Source organism: Alligator mississippiensis, chromosome 3 (assembly GCF_030867095.1).
Source record: "Alligator mississippiensis isolate rAllMis1 chromosome 3, rAllMis1, whole genome shotgun sequence".
Lineage (NCBI taxonomy): Eukaryota > Metazoa > Chordata > Crocodylia > Alligatoridae > Alligator > Alligator mississippiensis.
The window spans coordinates 248,605,906-248,627,087 of record NC_081826.1 but is presented as its reverse complement, the minus strand read 5'-3'; the positions used below and the strand labels follow the sequence as shown (position 1 = coordinate 248,627,087).

Genomic DNA, 21,182 nt, shown 5'->3' with positions numbered 1-21,182 from the left:
AGTGTTATGTCTTTCTGCACCAAAGTGTTCAAGGGGCAAACCCCATGGTTCTGCTTCAAGAAATTGTCTAGTTTTTTTTCCAGTAATTTGCAAGTGAACTAGTCTGCCTTTTCTGAACCCAGGAGGAGAATTGTGGAAAGGCAGTGGAGGGCTAGTAGATGTCAAACAGAGCTAACTAAAATGGTCATGCTGTCAGATGACAGGTTGTGCTAGCTCAAGCTTTTCCATATACTCCTTGCAAAACCAGCAAGTGAAAATTATCCTAACACTTATTTAAGGGTTTCTGTGTATGGACAGGGCTTGTATTGTTAACTTTGTAGGGCAGCAAGCACTCGAGGAACAGAGGCCAGAGGAAGCAAACTTTGCAAATGTATAGTAATCACCACTTATGGGAAGATAAGAAATCTGAATTTCAGTAGCTGAGTACAGAGCTTAGTGTTACCCTACTAGCAGGTGCATATTTTTGAGAATGCTTCTGAGGACAGCATTTTGCCTTGGCAGGGAGAAGATGACACACAGGGAGTGGTAGAAAAACCTGAGCAAACATCTCAGTCACACCAGGAAAGTTCCAGGGCAAATGAAGTGACTCACTGGTACTAGCTAATGCCCTGAGTCACTGCTTTGGGTGGTCCAACACCTAATAGGCCTTGTCCATAATAGAGTATATATTAACAGTACACCCAAAAGTAAATGAATCAATAAATAACTTTTAAGTTGACTTGTATTTTTCTGATCACGAAGTAGCAAATTAAAAATGAAAATTTGGAGTATAATGTTTATGCTTAATAAGTAGTTCACACTTTTTTTAGTTTACTTGTTTACTAATATTAATTAGATTATTAAATCTTTTGTTTTATCCCTTTTATGTGCCAGAGTGAATTAATATACTGATTCATAACCCAGTGGACTAAAGGGTTTATTACATATCAAAATTATATCCATACTATATTATGGACTACATAGTGGTTTTAGGGCCCTGTGCTTAAAGATGGCTTTCCTGTCTGGAGTCTTGCCCCTTCCTAGAGGTGCATTGTGGTCACTGGGACACCACGCAAGAATTTTTTTTCTGTACTTTGCAGGAAAGGATCTTTAGGTTTGTAACTCAGCATAAGTATTATGGAAGAGTGGAAACAACAGTTTTACAAAGTTGAGCCAAGCTCACTGTCCCTCATAGCCCTGATCTTGTATCTCTTGGTCCTCCTGATTGAAGTTAGGCTTTTTCTGCTTTTGTTTGTTTGCCTCTATTGTAGTATTATCTAGGCACCCTGTTCGGAAGCAACAACAGGGTAAGAAGTTCTTCTTTCTCTGAAGAACTCACTGTCTAAATGGACAAGACAGATGAAAAGTTCAATGGAAGAACATACAGTATTGCCATCTTCCATGCTTTCTTTAGGGGCCCAGATCCAAGAATAAGGTGATCATCTCGGCTTCCTTTTTAAAAAAAAAAGTAACATTAGTAAGGACCTCATGCCTGTAGGGTAATGTTTGAAAACACAAACTGTGAAATCTTAAAAACAAGAATGAAAACAAATATACAAAATATATTATTTTAAATAAAACTCTCAATTGTTTCTTTAAAATCCAGTATAATTATTTTTTTGGGGAGCCTGACTCATGGATCTTTGAATGCTTGTGGTTAGTAATACTGGATAATAACATGCAAGCAGGGTGAGTAGTATTATGGTCTGTAAGTGGCAAATTGGTTCTGCGGTTTTCTTTTTCTGATTTTTTGTTTTTTGTTGAAATAAATATTCAAACATAGAAAAGAAATAAAACTGAGGGAGGTTGGGTGAGAAAAGAAGAGGGGTAAAGAAATAGAGCATGGAGGACTAGTGGACTGAGTCTGAAGGAGGGCAAGGAGAGAATTGAAGTGAACAGCCAATCAGCAGAAGGGGAAAAAATGGTTGAGCTTCATGAATGAAACCCCTGGTAGTTTATCATAAAGGTTTGTGTTTTTACTTTGCTCATGTGGTTTGAGGGAACAGTGAATCTAAATGGATCTTTGGACCTCAAATACTGGGAGAAGCTATCACTTGGTGAGTTCTAAGGAAAATATTGCAACTTTTAAGTTCATCATCGAGTTCTTATGGAAGAATGTAGTTTTGAGAGTAACTAATTTTTTTTTTTTTGATAGGCAGTTCTGGAGAATTATAAAAATAAATAGTTTTGAGTTGAATAAAACATTTCATTGAGCTAAGTTTGTTTGAGGTTAAAGGCTTTTAAATTGTGGAGTAGAATTGCATGAAATTTTGAAATGAAAAGCCGCACTGATTTGAAAATATTAATATTTCATTTAGAAAATGTTAAAAAAGCATACATGTAATTAAACATGAATTATTCAATGAAGCCAAGATGGATTCCAAAATCTTTTGCTTTTGCTGAATCAGCATATTCACCAAAATGTTTTGCTGCAAAATATTACCCATTTCTCATTAAAAATGTATATTGGGGGAAGAAAATTGTCTGTGAAGAAAAAATATGAGTGCTTGAAATGAACAAAGATGAAAAGATAAATGAGCTGGGGGAAGATTAATAAACTTTTGTTTTAAATATCCGATATAATACGCAAGTGAAAGTGTTCTGTGACAAGTAACACAGGATGAAGGGTGTGGCTACAATATGATTTTTATATTTTCTCAGACTTTATAAGGTTGGAGGAACAGCTGGGAGACTAACTCGCACAGAGATTTAATTTATCTTGTGATGATTACACTACTTGGAATTTTCTTGGAACTTATTCTTTGTTCTAATGGGAAACTTTTTTTTTCTTTTGGCAAAAGCAGAAGTTGGCAATTTCAAATATTAAAGAGTAAGTTTGGAATCAGCTGTGTGACCTACTGAGACTTGTGTATTGCATTAGACAGGAAATTCTGTTTTAATATACTCTGGGATGTATGACAGACAGTTTTACTGATCAGGATGTTATCTGGTGAGATGACTCAGCAGAAATCATGTGCAACAGCAGTAACGTCTGATCAGAGACTCTCATAATCTCAAATCAGCAGAAAATAGCATAAGCGGAACCAGGTACAAACAACATGTCTCGAGCCTTGGAATCAATCCAATCTTCAGGGTCTGGTCTTCAGGCTCTTTGCTGTTTTCAGGGGTATTGCTTGTAACCGTGTTGGTCTAAGGACATAGGCAGATAAGGTTCTTTGGGCAAATGTGATGTCTTTCATTAGATTAACTAAATAGTTGAAAAAATTGTTCTTTGCAAGGTTTTGAGTACAAGCACCCTTCAGGCAGAGGGAGAGGCTGCATCTTCCCACACCCTGTGGCTGCCTCCCAGTGTTGCTGCTACCTGCCCCAAGTGCAGCCCAGCCCAGCCCAGCCTCTGCTGGGAAGAGCCCAGCGCCACCCTGGCCCCAGCCTGCAGCAACAGCCTACCCCACCCCATGCAGATCCGGGGGCACACACCCCCCCCATGCCATCATGGGGTGCATACCCCTCCCTCCCCATGCTCCCCGGACAAGATGATGCTTGTGGCTCTGTCCCATGCCCCACCCCAGCTGAGCAGTGCCTGCCCCAGCCCCACTCCCTCCCTCACCTTGGGGGCCTCAACCATACCCCTTCCCTCCCCCCACCCCTTCCCTCACACCATGGGTGACTGTTGCCATCTTAGTTGGAGGGGGGGCATGTGCCCCCACTGTGACCAGTCTTGTTGACCAGGGGAGGTTCCCCCGCGGCCAATCCTGCCAACCAGGGAGTGGGGGGGAGTCCCCCACAGCTGATCTCACTGCCCAGGAGGAGGTCCCCCATGGCCGATCTCATTGAGGCCAATCGCTGCAGCCATTTCTGGGAGTGGCTGCGGCAATCAGCTGGTGCTTGCAGGAGGATACTGGCACTCCTGCCTGCCCCCTGCCCCCCACCCATAGCCTACGCAGCGAGCGTGGCCAGTCAGCAGATGCACCGGCACTCTCAAGGGGTGCATGTGCACATCCATGCACCCCCTATGCGTCGCCACTGCCTCACACCAGATGTACCAGCCCAACGCTGGTCTCCAAGCTGCCCAGCTGCATGTCAGATTCTGATCGATATTGGCTGACATGTCTCCTTAAAAATCGGCCATTGGTATTGGCCCAAAAATTCTCTGTCGATGTTCCCCTACTAAGAACAGCTATACTAGGTCAGACCAGAGGTATAACAACCAAGGGCTGTGCCAGCAGCAGTAGGAGCCTGGCTGGCTGTTGCAGTGGTAGCAGTTGCTGTTCTTGGGCCCGTTTTAGGTGGGTGCCCAGAGCCATTGCCCTAGTCCCTTGCCCTTTGTTAAGCTGTTGGGTCAGACTACAGGTCCATTTATCCCTACGTTGCTTGGGAGAAGACTATCTAAAATGAGCATAGGTAGGAATGATTTATGCCGTCTTGGTTATCAGCAAACAGGTTTAGGGATATCCCGAGCCTGAAATTTACAGGCTTAGGCATTGTGTTTTATAGCCCCTGGTAGATTTATCTTTCATAAATTTATCTAGTCCCTTTCTGAATCTGGTTATAATTTTGGCCTTCACAATGTCCCAGAGTAACCAGTTTTACAAAATAATGATGCCTTTTGCAAAAAAAACCTCTCACCTGATAATTTCATTAGTTGCCTGCCAGTTCTTGCATTATGAGACATAGTGAATAATAGTTCCCTATTCTTTTAATCCCATTTAAGATTTCATAGATTGCTAGCATATTCCCCCTTCACTTGTCTCTTTTTCCAAGCTGGAGAATCCTAGCCTTTTCAATTCCATTCTCTTGATCATCTTTGGACCTTCCCTGTACATTTTCTAATTCTACTAGAAACACTAGAAAAAAATCTTTTTGAAATGGGGTTAACAAAATTGCACAATGTATTCAAGATGTGATGTGTTATTGATTTATATAGTGCTATAATGCCATTTTGTGCTCTGTTTTCAATTCTTTTCCTAATAATTCTTAACATCCTAATTGTCTTTTTGATTGCTGCTGCACATTGAGACAGTATTTTCAGGGAACTCTCTAGAGTCATTGAATAGCAACAACTCCAAGCTCCCTTTCCTAAATAATAACGACTAATTCAGAGCCTATGATTGTGTACCATGGGTAGAAAGTTATTTTTTCCCATGCACATGATTTTGCATTTGTTTCTGTTGAATTTCACCTGCCACTTTATTATCTACTCAGTCAGTTTTGTGACATCTTTCACTGTTTCACCACTGGATTTGGATTTGAATAGCTAGAATAATTTTGTGTAATTTCAATTATCTGGACTAATTAGTCTGCAGTCTTTGCTGCCTCACTATCTACTTCAGGTAAAACATCAAATATTGTCAGCACTTACAGCATTGTTCTCCAGTCTTCAGCTGTCAGCTACCTGTCTTGTACTTTCTTCGAGTACTATGCAACTGTTTAGTAAAGAGAAAGTGTATTTAACTCCTTGACCTGGAGGACAAGCCAGTGCCTCTGTTGTTTCTTGCACAGTGTTTTTGATTGCTGGTCAATATAAAAAGCTATACAATAGTAAACATTTCCTATCAAAGTTCCAGAAAGGGAAAAAATACAAAGATTGATGGCAGAGCAGTATTATCACATTCAAAACTATTAAAAATAAAACTATGTATTCTTTTGTAAGGGACAACACTTTTTAAGCAGTGCATAGTTATCTGGTGGAACTAATTGCCACAGGAGGTTGTAGGTAGGTTATATATTCAGGTTCTACAAGGGAATAGACAAATTCATAGACAACAGATCTATTAATAGCTATTAAACAGAACAGTTGGAAATGTGTCCTTTAGCATTTCTGAATCAATGATGGTGGATGCCAGGGAGGGTAATGAATAGGGGATAGATTACTCTGGATCAGTGATTCTCAACCAGGGTGTCTGGATACCCTGGGGTTCCACAGAGTCTTTTGAAGGGTAGTGCAAGCTGTGAGAAGATAAGCATATAAGTGAAAGCTTAAGCTTGTCTTTGCCTGGCTGATCCCTCATCCCCACTGCCCAGCCCCTCTGCAAGGAGATAAGCACTGTAATATAAACATTCATTTTTAAACCAAACGCCAATCAATTCACAAAAAATTATGGAGGGGTACTTTGAGTCCAGTAACAGCAAAAAAGGTTGAGAACCGCTGCTCTAAATATATCTTTTTCAAGGACTCTTTCCTGCCACTGTTGGACACAGGGTACTGGGATAGATGGACTGACCCAGTATACAGGGGTGTAGGTTGTGCTCCTCCAGAAATGTAATATATCTCATCCAATACACCAAATCCCCCGATGGAAAATATGTAGGAGAGACCAAACAACAACTGCGCACCAGAATGAATGCACACCGAAAATCTATCAAAGACAAGAATACCCCATTACCTGTGGGGGCACATTTCTCACAAGAAAACCACTCTCTCTCCAATCTCTTAGTCCTGATCCTCAAAGGAAACTTAAAAAACACTTCCCAGAAACGAGCCTATGAACCCCACTTCATCAACCTCCTGGATACTTAAAATCATGGACTAAATATAGACATTAGATTTACGACACATTATAACCTGCCTGACATCTGCCTCCCCAGGTACCTCTCCACTATTCATCCCCCTTCTCTTTTCCTCCCCAACCCAGCCTGTCTCTCACCCACTGACTCCTCAATCTACATCTTCACTGACTGCCTATCTTGTATACACACCAGCCCAGCCTCTGGCTTCTTTACTTTTCATTTTATCCAGGAAGAGCACACATCAACTGCTGATATTTCCTTATCCCGATGAAGGGTTTTTGAACCTGAAAGCTTGCTTAAAAATTGTATTCCAACTGAAGCTCAGCAATAGGAGATAGGGACGTGTCTAAACTTTTGCCTCTCTCTGGATCATGAAACTTTGCACATTAGGCTCCTCTGTCTTCTCAAGATCCAGAGCACCCAGAGGGTAGCTACCTAATGTTGATGCCTAATATCTCTCCCAACTATAGAGTTGGTCCAAAAGATACCTAAATAAACTTAGCTTCTTGTCCAATATGTGAGCATTTGTTTGGGAAGTGAAAGACCTGGATTGTAGGTCTCCCTCAGTTCTAAGAGGATTAGTGTTTCACAGAGGAGTGTCTTAACCACAAAACTATAGTATATTCTGGTTAAGAAGCACCCTCCAACTCTCCTTTTGAATATGGCTTATGCTGCAGCTACGAGTGCAAGAGTCATAAGGTCAAAAAGAAAGTAACCAAAGAGGAGTTTGATCTTGTAACTCAGTGAATAGAGCTTGAGCTTGTGATGGATGAGCTCTGGGTTCCAGGGGTTTCTACAAAACTCCTTTAACTACATTGTTAATTTGGTCTCCATGTGACACATGTAGATATAGTCAATTAAAGGTAAAGTAAAAACCCTTCATATTTTTCATATTTTATACTAGTTTTCAAGGTGTCTGAAAATCAGAACAGTTGTAGAAATAATACTCCTTTATGTTATGTATGCAGTAACCATGACAATTCAGTCCAAAACATTCAGTGTAGTTGGGGAACACAAATCTACTGTTTTATTCTTTTGCTAGATGCAATTAAAACAAACAGCTCTATTTTCTATGAGTCGTAATGAAATAGTAATTATGAATCAAACATTGGGAGTTTCACTGTCAGGCATGAATGTCTCTGAACAATGTATATTTTGGTACGTATTGAACATCTCACGTAAGCCTCCTTAAATAATCAGGGAAACATCTGTCACTGGAGTCCCACCGTTATTAAACTTGGAGCAGCTGTTGTCACTGAACTTACACCCAAACATATAATGGAATCCTTGACATCAGAAACTCTTCTATAATTTTTCAAGGACTGTAAATTGTGTGCTTCTTCTGATTCTATGAGAACCACAAATTGGTTGAAGATCTGGAAGACAGAATTCCTCCCTGTGACTAGGAACAGATGTTCCATTTGTCCTGGCATAAGTGGTGCCTGCGTTTGTCCCAGAACAGAAAAATCTTGAGATTGGTGCCTACGTTTATCATCCTTCCTGTCAGGATTTAGCAAGCAGCTGAATGCACTGCCACTCTTCTGTGATTGATTCAATGATGCAGCCCCAAGACACGTTCAGATGCACTTTATAATGTACCAGTGTGGGAGGGGGGTCCCCATATCCCTTCCACCCTCCCTTGCATCCTAGGACAGACGGTTAGCACTTATTGTCCTGTGAACCTTTTAAAGGTTTGTCCTGAGATAACAAACATGGACATCTGAACAATTGTACTTTGTCCTGGAATATAAAATGTTTTCTTGCACAACAAATGTGACATCTGTTTATAGCTTGTATGTTCTGTTAATGTTATACAAAACTTGAATCTGTCTTTGGAGATTTTAGTGGGAGCAAGGGTTTTTTCATAGGGTTTCAAGGGTTTATTAATAGCTAGGTATTATAAAAATGGCAGTTATTTTTAGAGCTATAGCAAAATGCTGCTTAGAATTTCACTGAAATTATGTGGTGACCACTTTGGAAACAGGTGACACTGACTGACTACATTATCACTTGCCAGGCTTTGATTTGCATCTGATCTTAAAGCCAAGTCACGTAGGATTAGTATTTGGATAGGAGACTTCTAAGGAGCATAAAGTGAAGTTGATGATGAAGTACTTGCACCCCACAAACTACACATACAGGCACCCCCCCCCCCCGAGTGTTGCCTGCATTGACTGCAGGAGAGAACAATGTGTTCCAAAGTCACACAACCCCCCAACATGCCCTATGCCCCCCCACACAGCCACAGCCCCCACACACACTCCCCGCCACCCCACACCCTACCATATACCCTACCATACACACACATACATGTGTACACACACACACCCCCAGCCACACAATATAAAAGACTAAGAATTTATTTTTGTGTTATGCAATCACCTCTATATACAGTACACAAACACAAATCATGACAAATTTTTTTTGTAATAAAATTAAAATACGTTATAGTAGGTGTTTGACTTTTACTGTATGATTTGTTTTTTTCTGGGTCTAAGATGGCAACTCCTCCCCCCCCCCGAAGTATTTCCGGGGGGCAAGGGGAGGGGCTTCTGGTGGCAAAGGTCAGGGGTTAGGGTGGGATTTCCAGCTCCAAGATGGCAGTCAGGGAGTGGGGTTACTCATGCAGCCCTTGACAGCTCACCAAACCTCATTAAGTGGCCCTCCACCCAAAATAATTGCCCACCCTTGGACTAAGTTCACATTTAGCAAATTAGCAGTTGACACCAAATTGGTTGGCATTGCAGACACTGTAGGATTCAGAATGACCTTGATAAACTTGAGAAATGTTCACAGTCAACCAGATGAGAGTCGGAAGGACTCCACTGGGGACTAAACGATTGCATGCACTAATACAGACTGGGGAATGACTGGCTAGACTGTAGCAGTACAGAGAAGAACATCAGGGTTAAAGTGGGCCGTAAGCTAAATATGAGCCAACAATGTGCACTTGTTGCAAAAAAAGCAAACAGCTTACTGGGTTGTATTAACAGAAGTGCCTCCTGTAAATCAAAGGAAATTATTCTTCTACTTTGTGTGTTACTGTTGAGACGTCACCTGGAGTACTGTGTACAGTTTTGGGCCCTACACTTCAAGATAGATGTGAATAAGTTGGAAAGAGTGCAGCAGTGTGACAAAAAGAATTAGAGGTCTGGTATATTTGACTTTTGAGGAAAGGCTTTAAGAGCTAGGGTATTTAGTCTGGAGAAGACAAGACTGAGGGGCAGTTTGATGCAGTCTTGAAATATGTTCAGAATGATTAGAAAGAGGATGAACATAGCCTTTTCTCTGTGGCTATAGGGGACAGGACTAGCAGCAATGGCCTTAAACTACAGGAGAGGGAATTTAGGTTGGAGATTAGGAAGGACTTTCTGACTATGAAAGTGGTCAAGCACTTTAAAAGGCTACCTAGAGAAGTTGTGGGATCTCCATCTTTGGAAATTTTCAAGAGCAGGTTAGACAAATATTTGGCTAGGATGTTTTAGTCACGGATGATCCTGCCTTGAGTAGAGGACTAGACTAGATGACCTCATGAGATCCCTTCCAGCCCTACTTTCTTGTGATCCTACGATAAAATTTGTTTTGGTTGGATTTTGTCTCTGTCGTTTGTTTTATTTAAAAAAAAAATCAGTCTAACATAAAACAAAGTTTTGTTAATTGATTTACAGAGAGAATAATGTGTGTGAGAGAGAGAGAGGATTTTATTGTTACAAGCAAATTGATCTAAGCTTATAAACTTAATATAAGCAAACAATAACTTTTGTGACCTCTTGCACAACAGGTTCCTCCCAATAGGTTTTGAAATACAGTATTTGTTTTCATAGTAGCTAAGGTTTCTTCCAAATCTGAACTGGAGTATCTTTTAGTTCCCCAGCAAAGAGCTGTTTTTCCTTTTGGGAGCTGTATGACAAAAGTGTTATGTTCTCTGTTGACGAGAGCTGCCTCATAATGTAGGGGAAAGATTTATGTCTTTTGAGCCTGTATTCTAATTGCACAATTCTACTATTGTGCTATTTTTTGGGTTTCAGAGAATGCTACCCTGGAGCATTCTTGTGTGTGACTGACTTCCATATCAGAAGAATCTTTCGTAAACTAAAGTTTTATCTAGAAGAAAACAGGCTTCTGGCTGCTGGCCTGAAGATACATTAGAGTCCACAGGCTGTGCAACTGATTGGATCACTACTTGCCTCTTGGAAGCAACTGCATAATTCTCATTCAGTCATTACCAAGATATCCATGATTGTTGTCTGTTCAGGGGAACTAACTCAGTTCGCAGTTCTGGAACTGAAATTAGGGATACAGTATTTAATCCTGAACACAGGGTTTGTTTCTCAGAAAATTAACAATGAATCGGGCACAGAAATTTTCCATGGATTATGGCCCCGTTCTCTTAAGCTTCTGGAGGTAGCAATGCTGTAGGTCCTAATCAGACTTCCTTTAATGTTTAAATAACTAACTAGCAATAGAGCAGTAATGTACTAACACAGATATACTAGTGACTAAATACTATGGTCTGAAAGTATCAGAAGGCAGCTAAAGAGTTAGAAATAATGTTTTAAGAAGAAGGAACATATATCTGCTGGGTAAAATTAGAATAGAAAAGTGTTTATGTGTTTGTAAAATGATTATTTTTTTTAAAAGTCCAGATTTGAGTGCAGCTGCCAGGAAATCTATACATTTTTTAAAACGTAAACCCATTAATCACATTGCAGTACATTACCTATCAGAATATAATTAATTCTGGGCTTTTCTGCAACTTTATAATTGTCTCGGACGGCCAGAGCCGACTCGAGGTGATTTAATAATTATTCGTTCGTTGGGCGGGCTGGTGAATAGAGAGGCTGACAAAGCTGAATGGTTGTAAAACTTTACTTACGCCGCTTGTAGTTGCGACACAAACGGTCCGGTCGTCTGAACAACTATGTTAGTTGTTCCAGCTGGTAGGGCTCAGGCTAGCTCATCCGTCCACAAATCAAGCCGGCAGGGAAAGGGTACGTCTGGGATTGCGCTCAGCGACGGGGAGAAGAATCGATAGGTGATCAGTCTATCGATCAGCTCAGCCGCAAGTCAGATCTCTTTTAGAAGCACTCTGCAGCGTGCTCAAAGTTCTCCAACTTGGGTGGAAGTCATGAGAAATTTTAAACGGCTAGCAAACCAATTACTAGCCGCCACGTAGGAATAATTTAGAACTGGCCAATAGCGGGATACAAATTTGCATTCGAATGGCGGGAACTCTCTTGCACTGGGGTTTTTCTGCTGCAACAGAAAACCTTTGCTTTGCAAGAGGCTCTCATGTGGCGGGAAAATTCCATCGTGCTGAGGCACCAAAATCACTGGATTGTGACAATAATAAACAAGTTTAATGCAAGAGATATCCACCGAGGTTAGGTGTAAGGTGTCCTTCCTCGTGTAATGGAGCACAGGTGTATAGTAGGGCTGTGCGAAGTTTCAGTCGCTGATTTGATTTGGTGGATATTCAGCCCAATTCAGTGGCTGAATCTCTGAATCGAATCAGGAGACCCTTTAATCTCTCCAAATCTAATCGGAACCCTCCAAATAGATTCAGAGAGATTTGGAAATATTCGATGATTCAGACAGACACAGCTTTAAATGTTTTTTCTACATGCCTCAAAGTACCAGGTGGCTCGTGAATGCTGAGGTGGTGGGGTGAACGCAGTGTCCCACAGGAATGTGGGGGGGGGGAGAGGGATCCCAGCGCACTCGGCAGCAGACCCAGAAGTGGACCAGAAGCACTTCTGGGTCCACCGGAGAGCACGCTGCCCCGCCCCCCCACTTCCCCTGGTTTGGTCCCTCCTGAGTCAGGGGGGCATCCAGGGGCCGTCCCCCTGCAGCTGATTGCCAAGCCAGGGGGTGCAGGCCTTCCCCCCCCCCACCCCGTGTGCTCAGCAGTGGACCAGAAGTACTTCCAGTCCACTTCTGGGTTTGTCACTGAGCATGCGGGCCGCCACCCCCCCCCCCCCCGGTGTTTCTGTGGGATGCTCCATCCACCCTACCATCACAGTGCTCACAAGCCATGCCTGGTACATCAAGGTATGTAGAAAAAACATTTAAAGCTGTCTATGGCCGAATTGCTGATTCTCCAAATCAGCATTGAATCTTCAGATTCGGATTTGGCCAAATCAAATCAAGGCAGTGATCTGAATCAATTAATCGAATTACTGTCCCTGATTCAGGCTGAATCCGAATCGAATATGGCCCATTTTGTACATCCGTAGTGCATATCTTTCTTTCTGAACCACAGTTGTACTGCTGTTTTGTTAACTGTTGGTTTCTGTAGCCTGTTGGCTGCATCCTCACAATGGTTCCACCTTCAAAAGGCCCCATTATACTGGTGTGGCTATAATTTAATATCTTTACCATCTGAAGTGTCCCCTGCTACAGCAGTCATGTTCAGGGTCATAACTTTTGCATTTAGAATCCTTCACATTCATGAAGACGGGTGGAGGAGACTGTTCGACAGTCTGATATTAGTTCTAACATTAGTTTGGTGTAGTCCAGAGGCTCAATTTGACAACATTTTTCCTTTTACAAACCATAGGAAATATCATTCTTATTATTGATAAACAATATTGTGAATTGTCGGGACCCAGGGCAGCCGGCCAGCAGCTCTCTCTGACTCCCACCCGGGCAGATAAGGGTCCGGGGCCTTAGAAGGCTGTTAGGCGGGTACTTGTGACGCTTGGAGTGGAATTAATTAGGCGGATGCTTATCGGTTGCAAAGCAAGATTATTTACTCACGCCGTCAAGGTGGTAAAAGACGGAGGTCAAAGATACTTGGTTAGTTACAGCTTAGAGTTCGTAGGTCAGTCTGCATAAGAGTTTGGAGGTCGGGCAGAAGCCGCGCCGGCGGGTCATTGATTTACGTCTGATTGGGTCGAGACGGGGGAAACTGACAAGCGATCAATTTGTCAGTTACTCTCATGCATACGTTCAGAGGTTTTTAAGGTGTGTGTGCGGAGGTCTCCCACTTCACGGAAGTGAAGACGGGTTTTATTTGCGTAATAGCCAATTGCTTTTCGCCACGTCATAAATTTAATTAGAATTGCCAATTATCTAGCGGTCTTCGCTAGGGTGTTATCACAGAGTTATTTCTTGTTTTCTTTGACCAATTATAATGATTTATGTACAGCGCAGAAGGCTAAGTTCTATTTCATGTTAGTGTCGCAGTTATAAATTTCTTTTGACATGCGCAGCAAAAAAAGCAGTTACTATCATTATTGTTAACCCTTAGTTAACCTAGTGTAGAAAAAACCTGTTTTGAATGGTTTTACTTGTTTGTGACATGGGCACTACTTAATTTGGTTGTGACATGAATATTTAATTGTAATTAATTATGAAACAATAGCTATTACAAACAAGACAAGCAACATAAAACACAATATACCTAGGAATTTTAAAAACATACATAATTGTTCTTCCATAATTATTTCCTTATTAACTGCAGAAAATCTTTCAGATGTTATACTTGCTCTCTGTGAATACAATTTGTAACAATAATGGAGCCAGGCAAGTGTTATTGACGGGCTCATGGTGACACTGGTGTTTATCATTACATTCAAACTCTCATCTGTGACTCCAAGTATTCATTTGTAAATAGCAACAGCCACTTGGTTGGCTCACAGGCCAAACTGTTGAGCGTACCCACTGGACAAATGCCTTTAGGTCAGGGAGACGCATTCATCTCCTACCTCAGTGCATACAGACTTTCATAAGAGATGAAGCAGATTCAACAGTTATTTCCTCTGGCCAAAAGGCACTACAGCAGAATTTATGGACTCCATGTATACCATTGTTTCAAGTGGTTCAGGTTCCGTGGCCCATCCAGTGCAGTCAACTTCATTTCGGGGTGTCTTTGTTCTGTCTTGCCGCTGCATATTAGTGAGTAAAGTCACAAGAGTGAGGACTCGCTTGCAAATCATTGTCCGTATTTAATTCAAATGCAGGTGCATTCTATCTCATCTCATCTTTTATCTTCTCCGTCCTATAGCAAAGTAGTGTATTGTTGCAAATCTGCACACAGCAGCTTCAGGATAGCTTTTTACTGAACCAAAGCAGCAAGTGGATTTAAGCACCTCTTGGGTGACTGAGCAATTCTGTTTTTATGATTGCATAAAGGAAGGGGCTGGAAAAAAATTACTACTTCACATATGTTTTGGTTAGTCTACTGCAGCTGGCAGCTGAACATTATTCCATTATAAAGATCAAAATATTAAGAAAATCAAATGTCTTTGTTTGATGACCGCAATCAGAGGCATATAAACATTTATGGTCAAGGATATATCTGACTAACCAGAATAAAGAACTACACTGGATGGTAAAAAGTTTGCTAGATACGGAATTTCTATCTCAGCATTAAGTGAAACTTATCTTGATGGGGAAAGCAGTATTAGGATTCCTGGAACTGGCCATACTTTTGGAATAGTCTTTCCAAAGGTGACCATTGTGAGGCTGGGGTTGGTTTCAATATTAGATAAGCCATTGCCCATAAATTAGATTTCCCACTTAAGGGTATAAATGTCTGTGCACCAACCATGATGCACCCAGTTGAGATTAAAGATAAGTTCTTTGCAGAATGGTAATGTATCATCTGTTGTGTAACATATAGGATAAGCTTATTTTTCCAGATGACATCGATGGCCTTCAGTCCACCAAAACTTTTGGCAAGCATGGCATCAGAAAGGTAGTGCACTGGACACACAGTATGTCTCCAATGGTTCCTGCAAATAAGGGCTATACAAAACAATGAAAAGCCAGGTGAATATCACAAATACTATTCTTGGTGACATCGAAGCTGACTGGAAGTGCTTCAGTGAGTAAGGCAGCATCTGTAGAGCTCTTCCAGTCAATATGGGCATGTGTACATGAGCTCTGGGATGGAGGGGGTGGGTGCTTTTTACTAAAGCAGCTGTCAGGAACCGCTTTAATTAAAACACTCAGTGTCTTGTATATTCACCATCCTGTGTTTCAAAACGGTGGCAGGGGCCGGTGCCATTTTGAAATGAGGGGATGCTGAATATACAAGGTGCTACAACACGCTGAAGCATTCTAATTAGAATGTTCCAGCAGACTCAGTCAAGCCTGTTCTGACGTGTTCTATATCGGAGCACATGTAAAAGTGCTGTATGGTACAAAGGTGTAATTTCCAAGAATATGAAGATGCCCATATTGTCCACAGATACAAGAAGAGTAACCACTTCATGTGTGACAAACTTTCAGAATCTTCCTATTGGTGACTGCAAGCAAAATTATTGTGAGGAATCATGCACAACCACTTCACATGCCATACAGATGAGAAATTTTGTCTGACAGCCAGTATGGTACTGGAGGAGGGAGACGAACAAGGCATATAATCTTTGCTTCATGTCACATAAAAGAGAACTGTAGAGAACAGAATAGTCATCTTACAAACTTATTTAACATACTGAATAGAAAAGGCTATGGAAACTTGGGTCTAAGATTTGTTGCCCATTATAACAGTTAGATCATTTCTCATGGCAAATTGAGTAAAACAAGGCATTAACAGTCTTTAATGTCATGTTTTATGTAATGTATTCTGTGATCTTCACATATTCATTCAGATTACTATCTGGACTGATGGAAAGCTGTTAATTGTAAATGGTTTGAGAGAAAACAAGCATGATTGAGGCACTTCTGGTAGCTTAGTTGCCCATTATTATGAAGATGTGCAAGTTGTCTTGGATCACTTTGTAGCTTATGGACCATTTTTCTTGTTCTCTGGATCTCATCAAGTTTTTGCCACACCAGCTGTTACTGTGATACTTCAAGATTAGTAGAATCTGTATATGCAGTACTTGACTTCCTAATGCGCTTATACTGAGTGCGGATAGCTGGTGAAGAGATCGAGAGGTGGTTGAGGTTGTTCCTCCTTTTCCACCATTAGGCATGGGAGCAGGCTTAGAGAACATCGGAAGTAATAGATCTTGGTGTGCACCCAGTCAGAGCAGAATCTCTGTACACAGTATATCTCAGAGCCATAGTCATGGTAGGGTAAATATCCATTCTATCTTACTGTTTATTCAGATTCTGAATGTTTTTATGTTCCTTTTTTAATGGATTTATCCTTTCTAACCCCGCTCTAATGTTCTTAAACTTCTATGCTTTAATTTTACTTGAATTTAATACATTGTGTTTTGTGTTATGAGAAGCAAAATTGAAGCTATTTACAATCCTTTTACCATTTATTATTTCTTATAACCTCTGTTCAGTCACCCTTTACTTATCTCCTTTATGGAGTCTAGAAGTTTTTATGGATGCTCTTTGATGCCTCCAGATTGTTACCTTTTTCTGAATGCTGCCCACTTCTGCTTAGTCTTTTTTGAATTGCAGTGACTAGGACCGAACATGTGTGTTCTGGGTGAGAGAGCGCTATCTATTTACAAAGTTTTCTGAATAATGTTAGTAGAGAGTCCTGTATTCAAAGACTATCAAAGATCTTATTAAACCAATGAATATGGCGAGAGTCTATTCCAGACTTAGCAGACATTCCCATTTAATAAAAAGAACTACTGAAAAATTAGGAATCATTGTTTATGGCAAAGCACTATGGCAGTTCAAAGCTCAGTTGTGGAGGCTGAAGGGATTCTTCAACCATAAACAAAAGCATTAGGATATTGGTTGCATGATGTTTGTTTTGGAGACAGAGAAAACCAGGAGAAAGAATTGTCAGTGTTACCATTCAAGATGTAGAGGTCCAGGGTTTCTTGGGCATTGAACTTCTGAAGTAGCAGACTTGGCAAGGAGTCTCTTCTGTTTCTATATTTAGGAAAATAAGACTATGTATTTTTTCTAAATAAATGAAATTACACCAAAAATTTGTGTCTGATTTCTCATCCTAGCATTCCACAAAGGACATGAGCATAAAAGCATAATATTTTCAATATGATTTTCTATTTTATTACTTAATCACAATGGTGCTAGCATGCTAAAAGAATTATAGTAGACTTGGGAGGCACAATTTTCCCTTTAAGGTGATAAAGGTGTTCCTTTCCACCTTGGTTACATCATGAAGCCTGGCTTTCTCAGCTGGACAGCTAGTTCTCAGGTGGCTTCACTGTATGATGGCATAATATATTATATCTATAAATACTTCTCTGTCTTTGCCCCCCAAGTTCAAGACCTCTTGGTTCTTTGGGAAATACCCAGTAACTCTAATGCATTTTGTTGTCTAATTGAGAAATTTTCAGGACAAAATAAAAAAACCCATCATCAAATGTAGGTGAATTGACACGTTGGAACCTTAGCCACTCAGATAACTTGCTTATTTATTATTATAATGATTCATTTTTCCTGTGTAACTTACATGATAATTAATTAACCTAGGCACTAAATTTATTTGCCTACTCTTTACCGTGATGATAACTGAAAAAATACATATTTAATTTATTAAACCTGGAATTCATTTTACTGGACAAATGTATAAAAAGAGTTTTTGTAGAAATCATCTAGAAACTTCTTAGTAAATTGCAATTCCATAGTTTCATGAAGCAGGTTAATAAAGCTCTTTAAATAATAACAGTTTATGGAATTCTGATTATGAGCAGGGAAAATATTCACATTTCCTTTATTTTCTTTCCAAGGCCTTTTAAAACCATGATTCGTTAAACACTCTTCTAATACCAACTTCAGAAAATAATTTCATTATTTGGAAAAGGTAATGTTTTGTTTGTGTTGCTAGCAACCAATTTTTGGTCTAATTTTTTTTTTATCTGCTAACCATATTTCTTTTCCAGATAAGAACTTAAGACAGCAGCAAAATTGTTTTCAATTAAACCAAATCTAGGTTTGTTAGCCCCCAAAGAAACTTCCTTTTCAAAGAAGCCATAACTGTACCTTTTTTTGCAGAACTTATGTATTGCAGATTTACAAATAAGTGTGGCTATACATAGAAAAAAAAATAACAATCTTCAGTGGAACTAGAATGTATATAATGGGTATCCTGTGAACGTAAAATATATTTCTTGTATTATTTTAATTTAAATCTCCTGATGAAAAGATATATATATATATATAATCTAATAGTTTCTATGCAGAATACAACCCAATTTATATCAGTGAGCTTTATTCACTAGTATTTGCATGTACTTAATTTAATTTTTGATCTTGGGATTTCTGCAAGCTGCAGCAAAATGTATACTTTTCATAAAGAAATTGACATTTCATCTTTTTTACATGCAGGGTCACTCGGCAAAATTATACTTATCCACCAAAGTCCCTGAAACTGCTTCCTTGCTTCAGAACTGCAATCCCACATACTTCTTTTTAGATTGTTAGTCTTCTCCTCCTTCTGTGGATTATATTTTATAAAAGAGTATCCTATGCACCTTCTCTTCTGCTGTTCATAATTGTCTGGACCATTTCCTCTCATTCAGAATAGAATAAAATCTTCTTGGTAATTGTAGTTACTAATATTTTTATATGCAGACAAAGGATGTCATTCATTTTTAATTTCTTTTACTGTAATTTATGATAATTATATGCAAGAGAGAGAAAAGGCAAATCCTGAATCAAAAGCTGGTGTACCACTGACCAGGGTTTCAAATATTGGTATAGGGGAAGGTTGTCAAAATTATAGTGCATGAACCAGATTTGGCATGCAGAGCCCCATCATCCAACCCCCAATGCTTCCCCTGGGTCTCAGAGCTGACCCGTAGGCCACATGAAGTGCACACCAGACTGGCTGTGCACACAGGACCTGGGACATGTGCTGCATGCAGCACCCACTCCAGCCAGCCCAGGACTGTACTGCACATAGTTCCTACTCTGACAGGTCAGGACTGCATGGCACTTAGCACCCACTCCAGTCAGTTGAGACTATGCTGCATGCAATGCCTGTTGTGGCTGGCCTGAGACTGTTACATGTGGTATGGTGGTTGCTCCAACTGGTCTGGGACTGCATTGCGTGTGGTGCCTGTGCTAGGACGTACAGTGCACACAGCACACACTCCAGCCAGTCCAGGGCAGGCACTGCATGCTCTGGATCTGGCATTGTTTGGAAGAGGGGCCTCGTGAACCTTATCTGGCCTGTGAACCAGATGAATTTGAAACCGCTGGTATAGGGACGTAATTTCATAGATTTCATAGACATTAGGGCTGGAAGGGACCTCAAAAGATCATTGAGTCCAGCCCCCTGCCCCAGGGGCAGGAAGTCAGCTGGGGTCATAGGATCCCAGCCAGATAAACATCCAAATTTCTCTTGAAGGTGTACAAAGTAGGTGCTTAAACCACCTCTGATGGCAGGCTATTCCAGACCTTGGGGTCTTGGTAACTAAAGAAATGTTTCCTTATGTCCAGCCTGAAACGGTCTTGCAGGAGTTTATAACCATTCAACCTTGTCATCCCTTGGGGCGCTCTGGTGAACAAATGTTCCCCCAGATCCTGGTGAATACCCCTTATAAACCTGTAGGTGGCCATCAGATCGCCCCTGAGCCTGCACTTTTCCAGGCTGAAGAGTCCCATAGCTCTCAGCCTGTCGTCGTAAGGTCTGTTTTCCTGACCTCTGATCATGTGTGTGGCTCTTCTCTGGATTCTCTCAAGCTTCTCCACATCCTTTTTGAATTGTGGAGCCCAAAACTGGATGCAGTACTCCAGCTGTGACCTTACTAAGGCCGAGTACAATGGGAGAATGACGTCCTGGGATTTGCTTGAGAAGCATCTATGGATGCAAGCCAGCATTTTGGTCACTTTACTAGCCACAGCATCACATTGAAGGCTCATGTTCCTCTTGTGGTCAGTCATGACCCCCAAGTCTCTTTCTTCCATAGTGCTAGCCAGCGTAGCACTGCCGAGCCTATAGGGATGCTGCTAGTTTTTCTTCCCAAGGTGGAGAACCTTACATTTTTTGGTGTTAAACACCATCAGGTTCTCATCCGCCTATTTCCTGAGCCTCTTAAGGTCAGCCTGGATCACCCTTCTGTCCTCAGGTGTGGATGCTTTACCCCAGAGTTTGGTATCATTGGCAAACTTGTCCAGTCCGCTTCTGATTCCAATGTCCACATCATTAATGAAGATGTTAAACAATATAGGTCCAAAGACAGAGCCTTGAGGGACCCCACTGGTCACAGGGCACCATGACAATTGACTTCCGTGAAGCACCACCCTCTGGGTCTGACCACGGAGCCAATTCCCCAGCTAGCAGATCGTGGTGTGGTCAAGACCTTGGTTGGCCAGTTTTGCCAAGAGATGATCATGGGATACCAGATGGACAGCTTCTTTGAAGTCAAGATATATGACATCAATTTCCTCTCCCTTATCCAGGTGATAGGTCACCTGGTCGTAAAAGGAAATAAGATTGGTCATGCAAGACCTACCCGCAACAAACCTGTGCTGAATATCCCTTAGGATGTTGCCATCGGCCAGTCCATTAAGAATGGCCTCTCTGATAATCTTTTCTAAGACATTCCCAGGATAGAGGTCAGGCTGATGGGTCTGTAGTTTGCCGGATCCACTTTCCTCCCCCTTTCTTGAAGATAGGCACCACATTGGCTTTCTTCCAATCTTTGGGTACTTCATCAGGGCGCCAGGAGTTCTCGAAGATCCATGCCATGGGCTGGGCTATGTTGCTAGCCAGCATCTTGAATACCCTGGGGTGCGGACTGTCAGGGCCAGTCGACTTGAAGGTGTCTAGCCTCTCAAGATGTTCTTTCACGAGGTCAGCATTGATGGAGGGCAAGGAATCTCCCTCACCCAGGCCTCCC

General features: G+C 41.1%; 1 protein-coding gene across 8 annotated transcripts in view; it reads left to right on the top strand.

The window, feature by feature from the left end:
* The window catches only part of XRCC4 (X-ray repair cross complementing 4), a 333,742-nt gene that overhangs the window by 115,947 nt on the left and 196,613 nt on the right, over positions 1–21,182 (top strand). The window lies entirely within an intron of this gene.